General features: G+C 43.4%; 1 protein-coding gene across 1 annotated transcript in view; it reads left to right on the top strand.

Moving 5' to 3' along the window:
- The first annotated feature begins 1317 nt into the window (after positions 1–1317).
- The window catches only part of ZRANB1 (zinc finger RANBP2-type containing 1), a 61588-nt gene continuing 46764 nt past the window's right edge, over positions 1318–16141 (top strand). Inside the window, exon 1 of the mRNA XM_030334403.1 lies at positions 1318–1697. The gene's annotated coding sequence lies outside the window, so the exon portion shown is untranslated. The remainder of the gene's footprint in view (positions 1698–16141) is intronic.

Genomic DNA, 16141 nt, shown 5'->3' with positions numbered 1-16141 from the left:
GGTTCCTCAACAGATAACTTTTAAAGAGGTCTATAATAGAGTTGCTGTACTTTACAGTTTTTCAAATTCTTGAAATACAGTTTTGAAGTATGAAAAATTCAAGGCAAAGTCCCACTAAGAAAAACAAACTTCTCCAGCTGGAAAATTTTGACACATGGGCTTTTAGCAAAAGGCTCAATGACTTAACTATTTGACTATATTTAAAGTAAATACACACATGCGAGCGCGCGCGCGCGCGCGCGCGCGCGCGCACACACACACACACACACACACACACACACACACTACATCACCATATAACATATTCCCTTTAAGACTTAGGCTCTGGGAATTCTCCTGGCAGCACTTTTACCACGGCTGTAATTTATCATATTCTAATTATGGGGCTCCAAGCCCCAGAAAAGGCAACCATAAGAAAGCTGGGTTTACCCCAAATTAGAGTTAGGTAGCAGAAAAGAAAGCAAAGTCTCCGTGGCTTAAAAAAGTTAAAAAAAATTTTTTTTAATGTTTACTTATTTTTGAGAGAGAGAGGGAGTGGGGGAAGAGCAGAGAGACAGGGAGACAGAATCCGAAGCAGGCTCCAGGCTCCGAGGTGTCAGCACAGAGCTGGACGTGGGAATCGAACCCACAAACCCCGAGATCGTGACCTGAGCCCAATCCGGGCGCCCACCGGATTGGACCACCCAGGCACCCCCCAATTTTTTTGTTTTGAGATAGAATTGGCATATAAACCCCATGGCTTTTCATCATGCACATATGTACGTAATATGTAACAAACGTACACAAACACACGTAGAAATGGATAGCTGCCTCGAAGGTAGGGCTTACGTAAAAAATAGACGTTGTAAAAATTTGGAAAAAAAAAGAGAAAGCCCTAAACATTCATCTTTCCCGATGTCTTATAACGAGTTTGAAACTGTTATTAGTTAGAATGAGGCAGAATCTGTCACTAAGACTACTCGGGACACCTGAGCTCCACGGCTGGGCTTGGAAGTCCGGGGAACCGGGGGCACAGAGCGGGCAAAGGGAGTCCGCCAGGCGAGAGGACGCCCCGCCCGCGTCCCCCAGCCCCGCGCACGCCGCGCCGCCCCGCCGCCTCCCGGAGTGCCACGCACCTCGCCGCCCGCCCGCAGCGCCGCCGGCGGAGCTTCACAATCGGGGCCGGACGCCGGCATGACGTCACCTCTCCGCGGCCCGCCCCCTGCGTCCGGAAAGAGGCGGTCTCCCATTGGCTGCGCCGCTGGAGGCCTCCGGGCCAATGACAGGGCAGCGAGCGGCGGGGTCGGGCCTTGACGTTGTGCTGCTCGCCGTGGGGTTTATTTGGCTCCGGGGCCCCTCGCCGACGCCATTAGGAGCCGCAGCGCCCGAGGCCGACTACCCCCCGTCGCTCTGCCCCCTCCCCCTTTGCCCCTGGAGTGCCCCCCGCCTCCGCGCCTGCTCTCCGCCCCTCTGTCCCCCGCCCCCGGTAGCCGGGAGCCGCGCGCGGGCCCGCGGAGACCATGTCCTGACTGAGGGGAGAGGGCGGAGGCGGCAGCAGCGGGACGGGCGGCGGCACGGAGGGAGGCGGAGAGGGGCCGGGCTCGGCTCGTCGCCTCGGGCTGCTCGGGGAGTCGCCGCCGCCGCCGCCGCCGCCGGGCGCCGAGCATCGGACGGGGAGGAGGAGCAGGAGCTGGAGGAGCCGCCGCCGCCGCCGCCAGGTAACCGGGCCCCGGGAGGGCGCCCCACTGCAGGCCCCTCGCGGCCCCCTCTGCGGCCTGCCCGGCCCCTCGCTCCCTGCAGGCCGCCGGGTGTCCGGGGCGGCCCGCCCGCGCCCCCTGGGGCGGCGTTGCGGGCGAGGGGAGGGGGCCCGGGCGGCCGCCGCCGCCGCGCTCCCATCTCGGGCTTTCTCGGTGCGGGGACAGGCCCCGGGGCTGTGGGAGGGTGGGTCCGCCGCGCTTGTTTACCCACCATCGATCAGCCGCGGCTGGCCGCGCCGCCTGCCCCGCCACCTCTCTTCCGCCAGAGTCCCCCCTCCCTCCCTCGCCCCCCAACTTCTTTTTCTGCCACATACGGGCGGGTGAGGGGGGCTTCGCTCCTGCTGTGCAATAGGCCGTGATACTTGGTTCCATCTTTCCAAGTTAGTGCTGGCCTCCAAACTTGCATTTTGGCCCTCTGGCCGCTCCCTCTCCGCCTCCCGAGGTGGCCTCCCGCCGGTGCCGCGTCTAAGAAAATGAGGGTGGAGGGCGACGGGGGGGTGGGGGTGGGGTGGGGGTGGGCTGGGGAGGAGGAGCTGGAACCGGGGGAAAGATTGTTTACCCTGCTCGCTCGCGACCACGGTGGTGCGGTGCAAGTATCTGGTTATTTTCTCCGCGGTGGTTTGCTACGGGTTATTTCACAGACAAAAGGACTGTAATGAATACTTGGCGTTGAGCGCAAGGGACGGGCAGTTTAGGTCCAGCCTGGAAGTTTGAGCCGGCCCCTTATCTTTGAGATACACTGGTGTTTTGAACCCCTTCTGGCTGAGAATTTTGAGTTTCTGTGGCCTGAGCCTCCTTTTCCGTGACTCCATAGACTATTACCAGGTTCAGCGCCGTCCTCTTCACCCGGTGTTTTGGTCTGTTTGCCCACCGCATGACCTATGGTGTTGTCAAAAAATTTAGCGTACAGAAATATTGTTTGAGAGTACAGTTGAGAGATCCCTAGCCCTTGGAAACCTCCTACAACGAGAGGTTCTTGTATCTGTGGCCTTTTTTTTTTTTTTAAGTTGACTTTATCACTCGCGCGACCTCCAGGGTCCCCCCGTTTTGAGCAAACGTGGATGACTCAGTGTACAACTCATACGCCAGGGGAAACCATAAAGATTTTTGATCTTGGTTTAATGCCAAGGGCCTGGGAAAAGTCACCTAAACTGTGTTTGTGGCAAATAAAGCTGAGTCTCTTCTCCTGGCTATTATCATTAATGAAATGAGGTAATTCTAAAGAAACTTAGACTCTTGCTCCCTCTTGCTTTTTGGATCTTAAGATACGCGGTCACTTCCTTATACTGAAATTTCATAACATTGTTTTTATTGGGCCGTGAGGGAAACTCAGAGGACGGGAGTGACACCTTTTAAGCTTTGGGGAGGGTATTTGAATGTCAGGAGGGGTCTTTATTTCTGTTGGTGTTTCATCACTTTTATTAATGCTTCGGAGCGTTGAGACTCCCATTTATTTACTCTCGAAGCGTGCCTGGGTTAGCATGGGGAGCTCATTCATGGTGCTGTACTTTCTGCTCCGGGCCTCAGCCCGGCTCTGTACCCTGGGAAGGGTTAAGGCGCGTCACGTTTAAGTCTGAGGGCTGGCCCAGTTCTGGAACTCACAATCCAGTTGTACGCTATCCGAGGTAAATCGCCTCCTCTGTGTCACTGACATGGTGAGGGCTGCTCCGGGTGCTCTACACTTACATCGCTTTTGTAATAAGTGGAAACTTTAGGTGAATGGGAGTTGGAAAAAGCAGAGCACTGTAACTTCTTATTTAACCCGGTTCAGTTTTATCATGTGAGCACTGCTGTTGCCTCCTTTCTGCCCCAATAAGCTCTTCTACCTGGGCTTCGAACACGTTTTCTCCCAGTGATGTGCTGTTCTACTTGGAATATTTGTGCTTGCTTATGCTTTGGGTGAATAACATCTTGAACGTTTTAACACTCTCGTCTCCTCACATCACAACATGAAAACTTCCAGAACTCTCCTTATCACATGCGAAGTAAGGCTTAAGCTTCCTGGTGTGGTGTTCAGGTTTCTCTGTAATCTGGCCCTGGTTCTCTTCAGTCTTAACTCATTTCTTCCCTTTGTGCATTCTTAGTTCCAGCCAAACTAACTCGTTTGTTGTTCTCGTGAAGTCCCTCCTCGGCCTTTCTTTGTGCCTTTCTTTCTGTTGGAAATCCTCTTCCGCCATTTATTCATGGATCCTCTCTTTACTTTGGGCCCAGTTGAGTCCTGTCTCTTGAGAAGTCTTTTTCTCGAGTTCAGCCTCAAGAGATCTATCTATTCACTCCTTTTTTTGTGTGGGACTCTTACACCAGCGTATGCTAGCCTGGATTTCAGTTCATCTTTTTAAGCTTTTATTCTGCTTCCCAACTGGATTTCAAGACCTCTGAGAAATGGGTATGGATTCTTTTTCTGTGGTTACCATATATTCAGCATTGAAAGATGGATACATTGTTTTACCAAGTATTTTTGGTTATGGAAGTATTCTAGGACATGCTGTTTGTAGTCTTTTTTCCCCCCTTTTTCTTTTAAATTTATTTATGTATTTATTTTGAGAGAGAGAGAGATTCTGAATCAGAGAGCATGAGCCGGGGAGGGGCAGAGAGAGAGGGAGGCTGACAGCGAAGAGCCGGATGCGGGGCTGGAACTCACAAACGGTGAGGTCCTGATCGGAGTTGAAATCAAGAGCCAGATGCTCAACTGACTGAGCCACCCAGGCACCCCTGTTTGTAGTTTTCTAAGTAGTGGGGTTTCTAGGATTTTGATGATTTAGGAGATAACATACTTGAAATTGTGTCTCTTTTTTAAATTTTGTTTTCTTAATGTCTATTCTAAGAGAGAGAGAGAGAGAGAGCATGTGCCTGCTCGAGCGTGAGTGGGGGAGGGGCAGACAGAGAAGGAGACAGAATCCGAAGCCGGCTCCAGGCTCTGAGCTGTCAGCACAGAGCCGGGCACTCAAACCCACCAACCATGAGATCATGACCTGAGTCAAAGTTGGACAGTTAACTGACTGAGCCACCCAGGCGCCCCGAAATTACGTCTGACTTAAAAAAATTTTTGGGGGGGGTTAGTATGTTTTTTTCTATTTTTAGTGTGGTTCTTTTCTTGTAGAGGATGCTCAACGATATGATAATGGTCATGTCTTTTTCAAATAGAAATGTAACTACTGCAGTTCTGTAGTTCAGATTTGAGTCTGCTGCAGTTATCGCGGTTTGAGTTTGGAACCAGGGACACTAAGGGAGGTCATTCCATGTTTGTATATAGGTAACATTTAGCATCACGAGAAGGAGAAAATAATCTGTAGTCTCAGTTTGCATCCTTAACCTCAGATGTTGGCAGCATGTGTCATTGATCATGAGGCAGATGAGACACAGGAGAATGTGTGATTCACTGCTACCTGTCAACACTGTTGGAAGAAAACATAAACAAGCTGGTCCATAGTATTTTTGTATACCAAGGATAATATGTGTAATTATATGGTACATGGGTGGATGCTGATGTAGTTGGAAAACAGGTGTATGTGTTTCTGTTGTGTGTGTCTGAGTAGGAGGCTTGGAAGGCTTGGTATTTTATGGATACATACATAGTCTCTTAGCAGTAAACAGTCTTGATTTATCCACTGCGTGTACGTGGAAACTTGTCCACAACTTCTGGAAACTTCTTCCAGTTCATCAGAGTATTTTTTCCTTGTAATTGATTGATTTTGTTAGAAACTAGTTTACATCAAACCTTATTTTAGGCTTCAGAAACCTTTTTAGAATAATCAAAGCTGAAATTAGTCCATTAACGAACTTCCCAAACATGTTGGGCAGGCTTTTTGCGTTTGTAAAAGGCACTTCCGTGGAGTCTATACCAGTAATTTTGCCACTTGAGAAATCCAGATCAGTGAGCATTCTTTGCTTTGTGGGAAGCGGTATTTTGGTTAAGATGAAATTTTTGACAAGAGCCGTCAGTTTGAGGGTTTTTTTTTTTTTTTTCCTCCAAGTTTATTTATTTATTTTGAGGGGCACCTGGGTGGCTCAGTCTGTTGAGCGTCTGACTTCACCTCAGGTCATGATCTCATGGTCTGTGAGTTCGAGCCCCGCGTCGGGCTCTGTGCTGACAACTCAGAGCCTGGAGCCTGCTTCAGAGTGTGTGTCTCCCTCTGTCTCTCTCTCTCTCTCTGCCCCTCCCCATCTTGTGTTCTCTCTCTCAAAAATAAACATTAAAAAAATAAAGTTTATTTATTTATTTTGAGAGACAGCGCCTGTGGGAGGGGCAGAGAGAGGGAGAGAGAATCCCCAGTAGGCTCTGCACTGTCAGCACAGAGCCCAAGGTGGGGCTTGAACTCAAGAACCGTGAGATCATGACCAGAGCTGAAACCAAGAGTCTGACGCTTAACTGACTGAGCAACCCAGGGGCTCCCCAGTTTGCGTTTTAAAATGGATGTTGGTCGGATAAATTGAATGTAAAGTTGATAACTTTTCAGCTGCCTAGTGAATTGAACTTTTTAGTAATGAAGAAACTAATTTTTTATTTTTAGAGTTCATATATTGAGGGCAGACTGTCCCAATCCCTCCTAACCAACAAAACATAATTTGGGTTTTTTACCATTTGGTAAGTCAGAATTTTATGTGGCTTGAATTCACATAAATAAAAAAATATTTGAATGTATAAAGCATTGTTGGAAATCAGTTGCATAGCTTTCCATTTTTTTCTTTTTTAAAATTTTTAATGTTTGTTTATTTTTGAGAGAGAGCGACAGCACGAGCAGGGGAGGGGCAGAGGGAGAGGGAGACACAGAATCTGAAGCGGGCTCCAGGCTCTGAGCTGGCGGCACAGAGCCCGACCGACATGGGCTCGAACCCACGAGTGGTGAGATCGTGACCTGAGCCGAAGTCAGACGCTTAACCGACTTTTTCTTAATTTTAAAGTAACCATTTCATTGAAATTTATTTCATATACCATAAAATTTACCCTTGTAAAGTATGTAATTCATTGGTTTTTAGTGTATTCTAAAAGTTGTGTAGCCATCACCATTATCCAGAACATTTCATCACCCCCCCAAAAAGACTGTACCCATTAACCAGTCACTCCCTCTTTTGCCTCAGTTCCTGGGAACCACTAATCTTTCTTTCTCTATGGATTTGCCTGTTCTGTACATTTCATGTAAGTGGAATCATACACTATGTCACCTTTTGTGTCTGCCTTCGTTCACTTAGCATAATATTTTCAAGGTTTATCCCTGTTGTAACATGTATCAGTACCCCTTTTTTATGGCTGAATTATTTAATTGTTGTATGGATATAGCACATTTTGCTTATGTTTATGCATTCATTGATTGATGGACATTTAGGTTGTTTCTACTTTTTGGCTGTTATGAAGTATGCTGCCATGAATATCTGTGTGCAAGTTTTTGTGTGGGCTTAAGTTTTCATTCCTTTTGGGTATGTACCTGGAGGTGGAATTGCTGGAACGTATGGTAACTCTGTGTTTAATCTTTGAGGAACTTCTAGATTGTTTTCCAAAGTGGTTGCACCGCTTTACATTTCCTAGCAACAAATGAGGGTTCCGTTTCTCTACATCCTGAATACTTATTACTGTTTTTTTTAATTATTGCCATCCTAGTGAAGTGATATCCCTTCGTTTTTATTTGCATTTCCCTAATGACTAATAGTATTGAGCATTTTTTCATGTGCATATTGGCCATTTGTAAATTTTCTTTGGAGAAATGTTACTCCAGTCCTTTTTCAGTTGGGTTATTTGTCTTTTCATTCTTGAGTTGTGAGAGCTCTTTATGTAATCTGGCTACAAGTCAGATACATGATTTGCACGCATTTTGTCCTTTTCTGTGAGCTTTTTCACTTTCTTATTGGTATGCGTTGAAGCACCAAAGATTTAAACTTTTTTTTTTTTTACGTTTATTTATTTTTGAGACAGGGAGAGACAGAGCATGAACGGGGGAGGGTCAGAGAGAGGGAGACACAGAATCTGAAATAGGCTCCAGGCTCTGAGCTGTCAGCACAGAGCCCGACGCAGGGCTCGAACTCACGGACCTCGAGATCATGACCTGAGCCGAAGTCGCTCAACTGACTGAGCCACCCAGGCGCCCCTACACCAAAGATTTTAATTTTGATGTAGTCCAGCTTATCTATGTTTTCTTTTACTTGTGTTTTCACTGTTGTCTCTAAGAAGCATTGGCCAATCCAAGGTGCAGAAGATTTGCATCTTTGTTTTCTTCTAAGAATTTTATAGTTGTAGTTTTTTTCATTTAGATCCATGATAGTTTAAGTTTTGTACATAGTGTGAGGTGGGGGTCCAACAGTGCTTTTGGAAGTGGCTATCTGGTCGTCCCGGCACCATTTTCTGAAACATCCTTAGCTTTAATAATGCAGTTATTCTCAACTATAAACTGATTATTGCAGGACAGTATTCCCTGGATAGATGAAGAAATTGTCCATATTTTGCAGATGGAGAAAGGGATCTCTACTTGGTGTTGCACGTTAAGTTGCGGCAGTACACTTGCGATTGAAATCCTGAAGGGAAGACATCATATAACACCACTTATATAGCCTTTGCTTTTTTTGATTCGGGTGGGTAATTTGTTATTATAAATTTTTATTATAAAAAATCCATTTCTTGGTGTTTAATGAAGCTAAAGTTTGTTTTCAAAAGGGAAGCTATAGTAATTTGCAGAACTGGTTTTGACTGATGTTGTTTTGGACTGCCATCCTTTGATACGAGTAGAATATTTAGTACTTGCTTTTATTGCCTAAATGGTAAGTGGCTGTCGCATAGCAGACACTGCTTACAGAGACGTAAAGGTGAATGTTTCACAGGCAGCCATTGGAAAAAAATCATAATTCACACAAGTAAGTGCTATGAAGTGGTGAAGAAGTGACTGAATTAGCACAAGGTTAGGTTTGGGTCAGGAAGAGCTTTACAGAGATGGGAACATTTAAGCTGGTCTTCAAAGAAGTAATAGGTTTCTAAAACCAGATAAGAATGGGGGGCGGGAGTGGGCAAACATCCTATGCAGAAGCAAGCCTGTGAGTGAAGGAGACATGAAAATTATGTCATGATTAAGGACCAGCCAGAGGGTTCAGTATAGCTACAGCATGTGGATGAGGCTGGAAAGGCATGCCTTTCCAGTCCCTGCCTCACTTTCCCTAGAGCTAGTATTGTCAAGGGGCTGGCGATTACAAGGGTGGAGTGATCTGTTTGGAACGGATCATCTTCACAGGTAGGAAGAGAGAAGCAGTCTGTCTCCTGTTTCTGTGTCTCTGTGTATGTGGAGGAATATGTGGGAGATGTTACTAAGTTGAAAATCTGAAGGCATTTGATTTTGTAGAAGTTCTTTTAGCAGATTGATTATTGGGCACCTGTTGTGTGCTCTGAAGTTGTTTAGGCTTTTCAGAAAGTAGATTACATAAAACACTTTACAAAGGCTACTGAAATTGCAACATTTAGTAATGGCCCATTCACTGTTCAGAAAGCAACTATACTGGGTGTTGAGATAGTCATGTGAACAAGACAGGCACTGTTGCTTGTATTTACGTTCTAGTATGAAGAGCAGTCAAGGAGCAAACAAGGGAAAAAACTCCAGATATTGGTAAGTGCTGTGCAGACATGCAAGCAGGGTGGTGTGGTGGATGTGACTGAGCGGCCAGGGAAAATCTTCCTGCGGAGGTGGTATTTAAACCAAAACCTCAGTGACAAGAGCTGGCCATATGAAATCTGGGGAAAGAGCATTCTAGGCAGAGGAGATTTGGAATACAAACTCTTAATGTGAGAATGAGCACGCTGGTAAAAGGAACGGAAGGAAGTCTACTTTTATGTAAAGATTGTCGAGAAAGGCTGGTGAATTTTAATTCAATTGTGAGTGGATTGGGAAACCATCAGGATTTTAAGTCCTTGTGCTGTGATCGGTTTACACTCCTAAAGGATCCATCTGGCTTCTATGTGAAGATGGTGGATAGAGTAGAAAACAGTAAGACTGGTGGGAGGCTTTGAGGTAATCTGCGGGAGGGGTGATGGTGGCTGGGGCTGGGGGCACGGTGGGGCGTCCTGGAGGAAAGCGAAGATTCTGGATTTGTTTTGGAGGTAGCGTCAGTACTGTGTGGTGGCTAGAGACAGTGGCTATAAAGTCAGCCTGTCTTGTTATCTAATGTTCATGTTTTGTTCTAGGGAAATGTTGCCATAATTGTGGAAGGCTGTGGTGCACTATTGAGGAAAAAAAGTGAGAGTCAGAATCTGGGGTTTACTTGCTAAAGCTTTGTGACCCTGGGCAAGTCATTTTGCCTTCCTGGAGCCCCAGATCCCTTGTCATTAAAATGAATATACTTGTACCTAAGGGAGATTCTAGGGTACGTTAGGGGGAAGTACCTGAGGGTTCTTAGGATTCAGTGAAATAATGTAAGTGTTCTGTGACGTAAAGCTCCGTGCAGAATTTAAAGTGGTATTATTTCAAGCTGGCAGTTGTTGGTGGTATTAATTATGGGATATGGATTTGAGGTTATTGGTTTTAGCCCCTACTTAAAGACAGGTGTGGCATTATTATCATAATTTTTTTTAATGAGATGCTTGGGTCTTAAGGTTTTGGCCAACATTCCAGATTCTGTAAGGGGTGGAGAGGGACTTGAACTTGGATCTAAGACGTGCAGTGCATTTTCCTGTATGTGAGAGAAATGAATATGAATATCAAGAGATGGAACTCTGGTCTTCCCATAGTAAATTAGATTTCACTCTTGCAACACTTCGGTGAAAGGCATTAGTGAATCACTAAAGGAAAATATTCTAGGGTATTCTCGAAGTGCTTATGTGTTTGTGTTTGGCAGAGTGACCTAGGAGATACTTGAAGACCGTCAGGAAGGACCTTTTATGCCCTGCTTAGGATTTTTCACTTCAGTAGGATATTGTTGAAAATTTCAGAGCTACAGAATAGCAACATCAGGTTTTTTTTTTTCCTTTTTCTTTCTTTTCTACCATTCTGGCAGAGATGTGGAGTACGAAGATAGGAAGACCAGTTAGGAAAACAGTTGAGGGAAGGAACGATGAACTAGGGCTTGGTGAGAGGTGTGGAAAGAAGGGCTAATTCTTGAGGAATGTTTAGGATATAGGAGGCAGATTTATTTTCTGCTGAAAGAGCTCTTCTGTACCTGTTACATGGTTTTTTGTCAGAATAAAAATGATGTATGTGTAAGTATTTTGTAAATTTATTTCCTCTAAACGTATGTTTATTTTTGAGAGAGAGAGAGTACGTGGGGAGGGGCAGAGAGAGAGAGGTAGACAGGATCTGAAGCAGGCTCTGCACTGACAGCAGAAAGCCCTACTTGGGCCTCAAACTCAAGAACCATGAGATCATGACCTGAACCGAAGTTGAATGCTTAACCAGATGAGCCACCCGGTATTTTGTAAATTGTAAGATTTATTGTGTGATGTGGATATATAAAAATAACAAATACATAGTTTGCCCAGAGCTGTTCGAAAATCATTTGCAGACTTGATCCCCCTTTATCCTTAAATATTACAGTGTATACTTCCTAAAAAATAAGCGCTTTCTGCTACAGAGCCACAATATACTGATCAAAATCAGGAAATTAACATTGTTTGATATTATCATGTAATTCTTTTTCTCTTTTTTTTTAAAGAACAGTAATTTTTTTTAGAAAATTTTATTTTGAGAGAGGTGGAGTGCAGAGAGAGGAGAAAGAGAGAATCCCAAGCAAGCTCTGCACGGTCAAGTGTGGAGCCTGATGGAGGGCTCAGACTCCTGAACCGCAAGATCATGACCCGAGCTGAAGTCAAGAGTCACTCAACTGACTGAGCCATCCAGGCGCCCCTATGATTCCTTTTTTTTTTTGTTTTTGTTTTGTTTTAATGGTTATTTATTTAGAGAGAGAGTGTGCGTGCACACCAATGAGGTAGGAGTGGGAGAGAGAATCCCAAGCAGGCTCTGGGCTCTTAGTGTAGAGCCTGACTTGGGGCTTGATCTCATGAACTGTGAGCCAAAATCTAGAGTTGGGCGCTTAACTCACTGAGCCACCCCGATGCCCCATTATGCAATTCTTAATAAGAAAAAGATTCTACAGATTTCTCTCCTATTTTGTCGATTGTTCCATTAATGTTCTTTATAAAGGTAAAAGAAAATCTCAGATTATGTATTGCAGTCTGTTGCCATGTTTTTTATAAGCTCCTTTAATTGGAACAGGAAAGTCTTTGTCTCTCATGATACTGATGTTTTTGAAGACTCTAGGACTACTTGTTTTGTAGAAAGTCTCTTAATATGGTGTGTCTGATATTTGGAGTCAGATTATGTACTTTTTGACAAGAATTCCACAGAAGTGATGTTATGTTCTTCATATAGCATGGCAGGAGGCAAATGATGTCATTAATAGTGTGGTTAACTTTTGATTATTTGGTTATGGTGTTATCTATCAGATTTTGTAATATACTAGTTACTGTTGTGGAGAGATACTTGGAGACTGTTTAAATATCTGGTTAATCCTCAAATTTTCACTCTCTAGTTTTAACATCCATCGATGATTGTTTTAATTGTCAACGTGGACTAGTTTAACATCTGTTGAAGATTGCCAAAAGGTGATTTTCTAATCCAGTTATTCTTTTTGCATTTATTAGTTGGATTTTTATCGTAAGGAAGAGCTTTCGCTCATTTACGTATTTGCGTGTTTATCAGTGTCTGTGTAGATTTACAGATTTTTATTTTAGTCAGTGTTTTAAAATCTTTATTGTCATTGTTTATGGTGATGCTCCAGTTGATCCAGATTTGGCCAGTGGGAGCGCTTCATACTAATTTCCGTGTCCTTTTTTTTTTTTTTTTTAAGGAAAGTGTTTCCTGTATGTTAGTGACTAAAAAACACTAAGAAACAGATTTTTAAAAATAGACTCTACTTTTCGAGTCGTTTAGGTTCATAGCAAAATTGAACAGCAAGTATAGAGAGTTCCCTTATATCCTCTGCCCCAGAATATGCATAGCCTCCCCCAATATCATCCACAACAGAGTGGTATGGTTTGTTAAAATTGTTGGTATATCAACCAGATTCCATAGTTTACACTAAGGTTCACTCTCTATATGTGTTAAAACCCATAGAATGTACAAGTATCCACCATTATAGTGTCATACAGCACATTTTCACGACCCTAAAAGTCGTCTGTGCTCTGCCTGTACATCCGTCCCTCCCAACTCTTGGCAACCTCTGATCTTTTTATTGTCTCCATAGTTTTGCTTTTCCAGAATGTCATATAGTTGGAATCACACAGTATATAGTCATTTCATATTGGCTTCTTTTACTTAGTAATAGGTATTTAAGGTTCCTTTCTGTCTTTTTTGTGGCTTGATCCCTCCCTTCTTTTTGGTGCTGAATAATATTTCATTGTACCACAGTTTATCTGTTCACTTCAGCTCATGTGTTGCACCTACTGAAGGACATCTTGGTTGCTTGCGTGTTTTGGCAGTTATGAAAAAAGCTGCTATAAACATCTGTATGCAGATGTGGACGTGTTTTCAGCTCCTTTGGGTTAAATACCAAGGTGCACAATTGCTGGATTGTATGGTAAGAGCATGTATGGTTTTGTAAGAACCTGTCAAACGCTCTTCCTGGGTGGCTGTATCGTTTTGCATTCCTATCAGTAACGAATTGAGATTTTGACAATATTGAGTCTGCCCATCCATGAAGATGGAATGCTCCGTTTATTTAGTACCTCTTTGATTTCTTCTTTCATCAGTGTTTAGTTTTTCTCACATAGGTCTTGTATGTATTTTGTTAGATTTATGCCCGAGTGTTTCAGTTTTGGTGGGTGTTAACTGTAAATGGTGGTATGTTTTTAATTTCAAATTCCATTTGTTCGTCGCTGGTATATAGGAAAGCAGTTGACTTATATATGAACCTTGTGTCCTGCAACCACGTTATGTCACTTAGTAGCTCTGAGTCGTTCTGTTGAGGGTTTGTTTATTTATTTTCTACATAGACAATCCTATCATCTGTGAATAAAGACAATTTTATTTCTTCTCAACTTGCGTACTTTTAAATGTTCATTTGTTTCGAGAGAGAGAGGGAGCGCACGTGCATGTGCGAGAGTGGGACAGGGGCAAAGAGGGAGAATCCCAAGACGCCAGGCTCTAACCCACGAACTGTGAGATCATGACCTGAGCCAAAATTGTGTACTTTTAATTTTCTCTTATAACATTAGCTAGAATTTCCAATTCGATGTTGAACAGAGTGATGAGGGGAACATCCTTGCCTTATTACTGATCTTAGTAGGAAAGTTTCTAGTTTTTCACTGTTAAATATGGTGTTACCTGTTGGTTTTTTGTACATGCTTTATCATGTTGTGGAAGTCCCTCTGTATTTCTAGGTTGCCGAGCACTTCCCCCCCCTTCATGAATGAGTGTTGGATTTTGTCAGATGCCTTTTCTGCATGTATTCATGTGATCGTGGTTTTTTTTTTTTGGTTTTGGTTTTTTGGTTTTTTTTGGTCTGTTGATATGAAGGATTATGTTAATTGATTTTTTGAACATTGAACTAACTTTGCACATCTGGGATAAACAGTCTTGGTTGTGGTGTATGCTTTTTATACATTGTTGGATTTGATTTGCTAATGTTGAGAATTTTTGCATCTATGTTCATGAGACATTGAAAAGACAAGTTTTTATCACTTTTTAACTTTTAGTTTTGTAAAGTGTGATATTCATCTGTTCAAGCTTAGGACGAAATAAACTCTGGTTCATATTTTGATATATTTCCTCTATTTTGTGAACTGTACCTGCAAATTGTAGAAAGAAGCTGTATTTGTAAGTTTTCCAGATGTTTTGACATTGCTTTTCAAACACAAGCCCAGATATTTTATTATTAGATTCAGCAATCAAATATAATTGTTCTGTAAAATTGCTACAAAAGTTTGAAAATGCTTATTCTCAGTTTCTCTACAGACCAGTCAGCAGCGTGTAGACTATCACAGGCCCCTGGACCAAGTTTTGAGTAGCAGCAGTCTGAATCCTATACAGTGTATTGCTTCCTGCCCCTTGTCTAGTAGTCTGAGCCTTACTTCTCAGTCTTGAACAGCATTTGGTACTTTCCTTATAGATTTAAACATTTTTCATTATGAAAAACTTCAAACATACAGAGAGGCTAGGAGAATGAATTCTCATGTATCCATCACTGAGTTACTAATCCATAGCCAGTCTTTTCATTTGTGTTCCTCTTACTTCCTCCTCATGGAATATTTTAAAGCAAATTCCAGACATTTTATGGCACTGTAAATATTTCAGTAGGAGAAGAGGACTGTTTGTTTGTTTGTTTATTTATTTATTTATTTATTTATTCATTCATAAGACCAAGCATGAGCAGGGGAGGGGCAGAGAGAGAGGGAGACACAGAATCCGAAGCAGGCTCCAGGCTCCAGGCTCCGAGATGTCAGCACAGAGCCTGACGCGGAGCTCGAACTCATGAACTGTGAGATCATGACCTGAGCCATAGTCGGACAGTTAACCATCTGAGCCACCCAAGCGCCCCGAGAAGAGGACTTTTTTAAGGGCATAGATACCACACTGTTAATCACATCTTAAAATTTTAATAATTTCTTAAAAAAAATTTTTTTTTAATGTTTATTTATTTTTGAGAGAGACAGAACATGAGCAAGGGAGGGGCAGAGAGAGAGGGAGACACAGAATGTGAAGCAGGCTCCAGGCTGTGAGCTAGCAGCACAGAGCCTGACATGGGGCTCGAACCCACAGATCTGGAAATCACGACCTGGGCCGAAGTCGGATGCTTAACCAACTGAGCCACCCAGGCGTCCCTTTTGTGATTATCTTAATTCATTTCTTTTAAACAGTTTATTTATTTTTGAGAGCTACAGTGCAAGCGGGGGAGGGGCACAGAGAGAGGGGGACAGAGGATCTGAAGTGGGCTCTGTGCTGACAGCAGCAAGCCTGATGCAGGGCTTGAACTCATGAACTGCAAGATCATGACCAGAGCTGAAGTCAGAGGCTCAACCTTCCCGAGCCACCCAGATGCCTCTTAATTCTTTTTTTTTTTTTTTTTTTTTTTTTTTTTACAGTTGAGAGAGTTGAGGCTCTGAGATAAAATTCATTTACTTACTATCTCATAGTCTTTGCTTTCCTTTAAAACAGGACCACATATGGGTGCTGCAATTCATACACTGTCATTTATGGAGACTTTTTCCAATTGCGTAAATGAGAATGGAAGCCTTTTCTGTATTTTTAATCGATATACTGTGGTTTCTTTTGGATTAGTGTATTAGTTAAGAGAAGTCAAACTGGCTTTCATAATTTCTTCTTCAGGGATTGCCTCCAAAATTAAAAAATATATAAAACGCCAAAAACCCTTAAGGTATTTTATAGCCTAGAACCATGGTGAATATTCCCAAGTTGTCTTTTTTCACTCAATTTTAGATGCTA

This window comes from Lynx canadensis, chromosome D2 (assembly GCF_007474595.2).
Source record: "Lynx canadensis isolate LIC74 chromosome D2, mLynCan4.pri.v2, whole genome shotgun sequence".
Classification (NCBI taxonomy): Eukaryota; Metazoa; Chordata; class Mammalia; order Carnivora; family Felidae; genus Lynx; species Lynx canadensis.
This window is presented reverse-complemented; position numbering and strand designations above follow the sequence as displayed.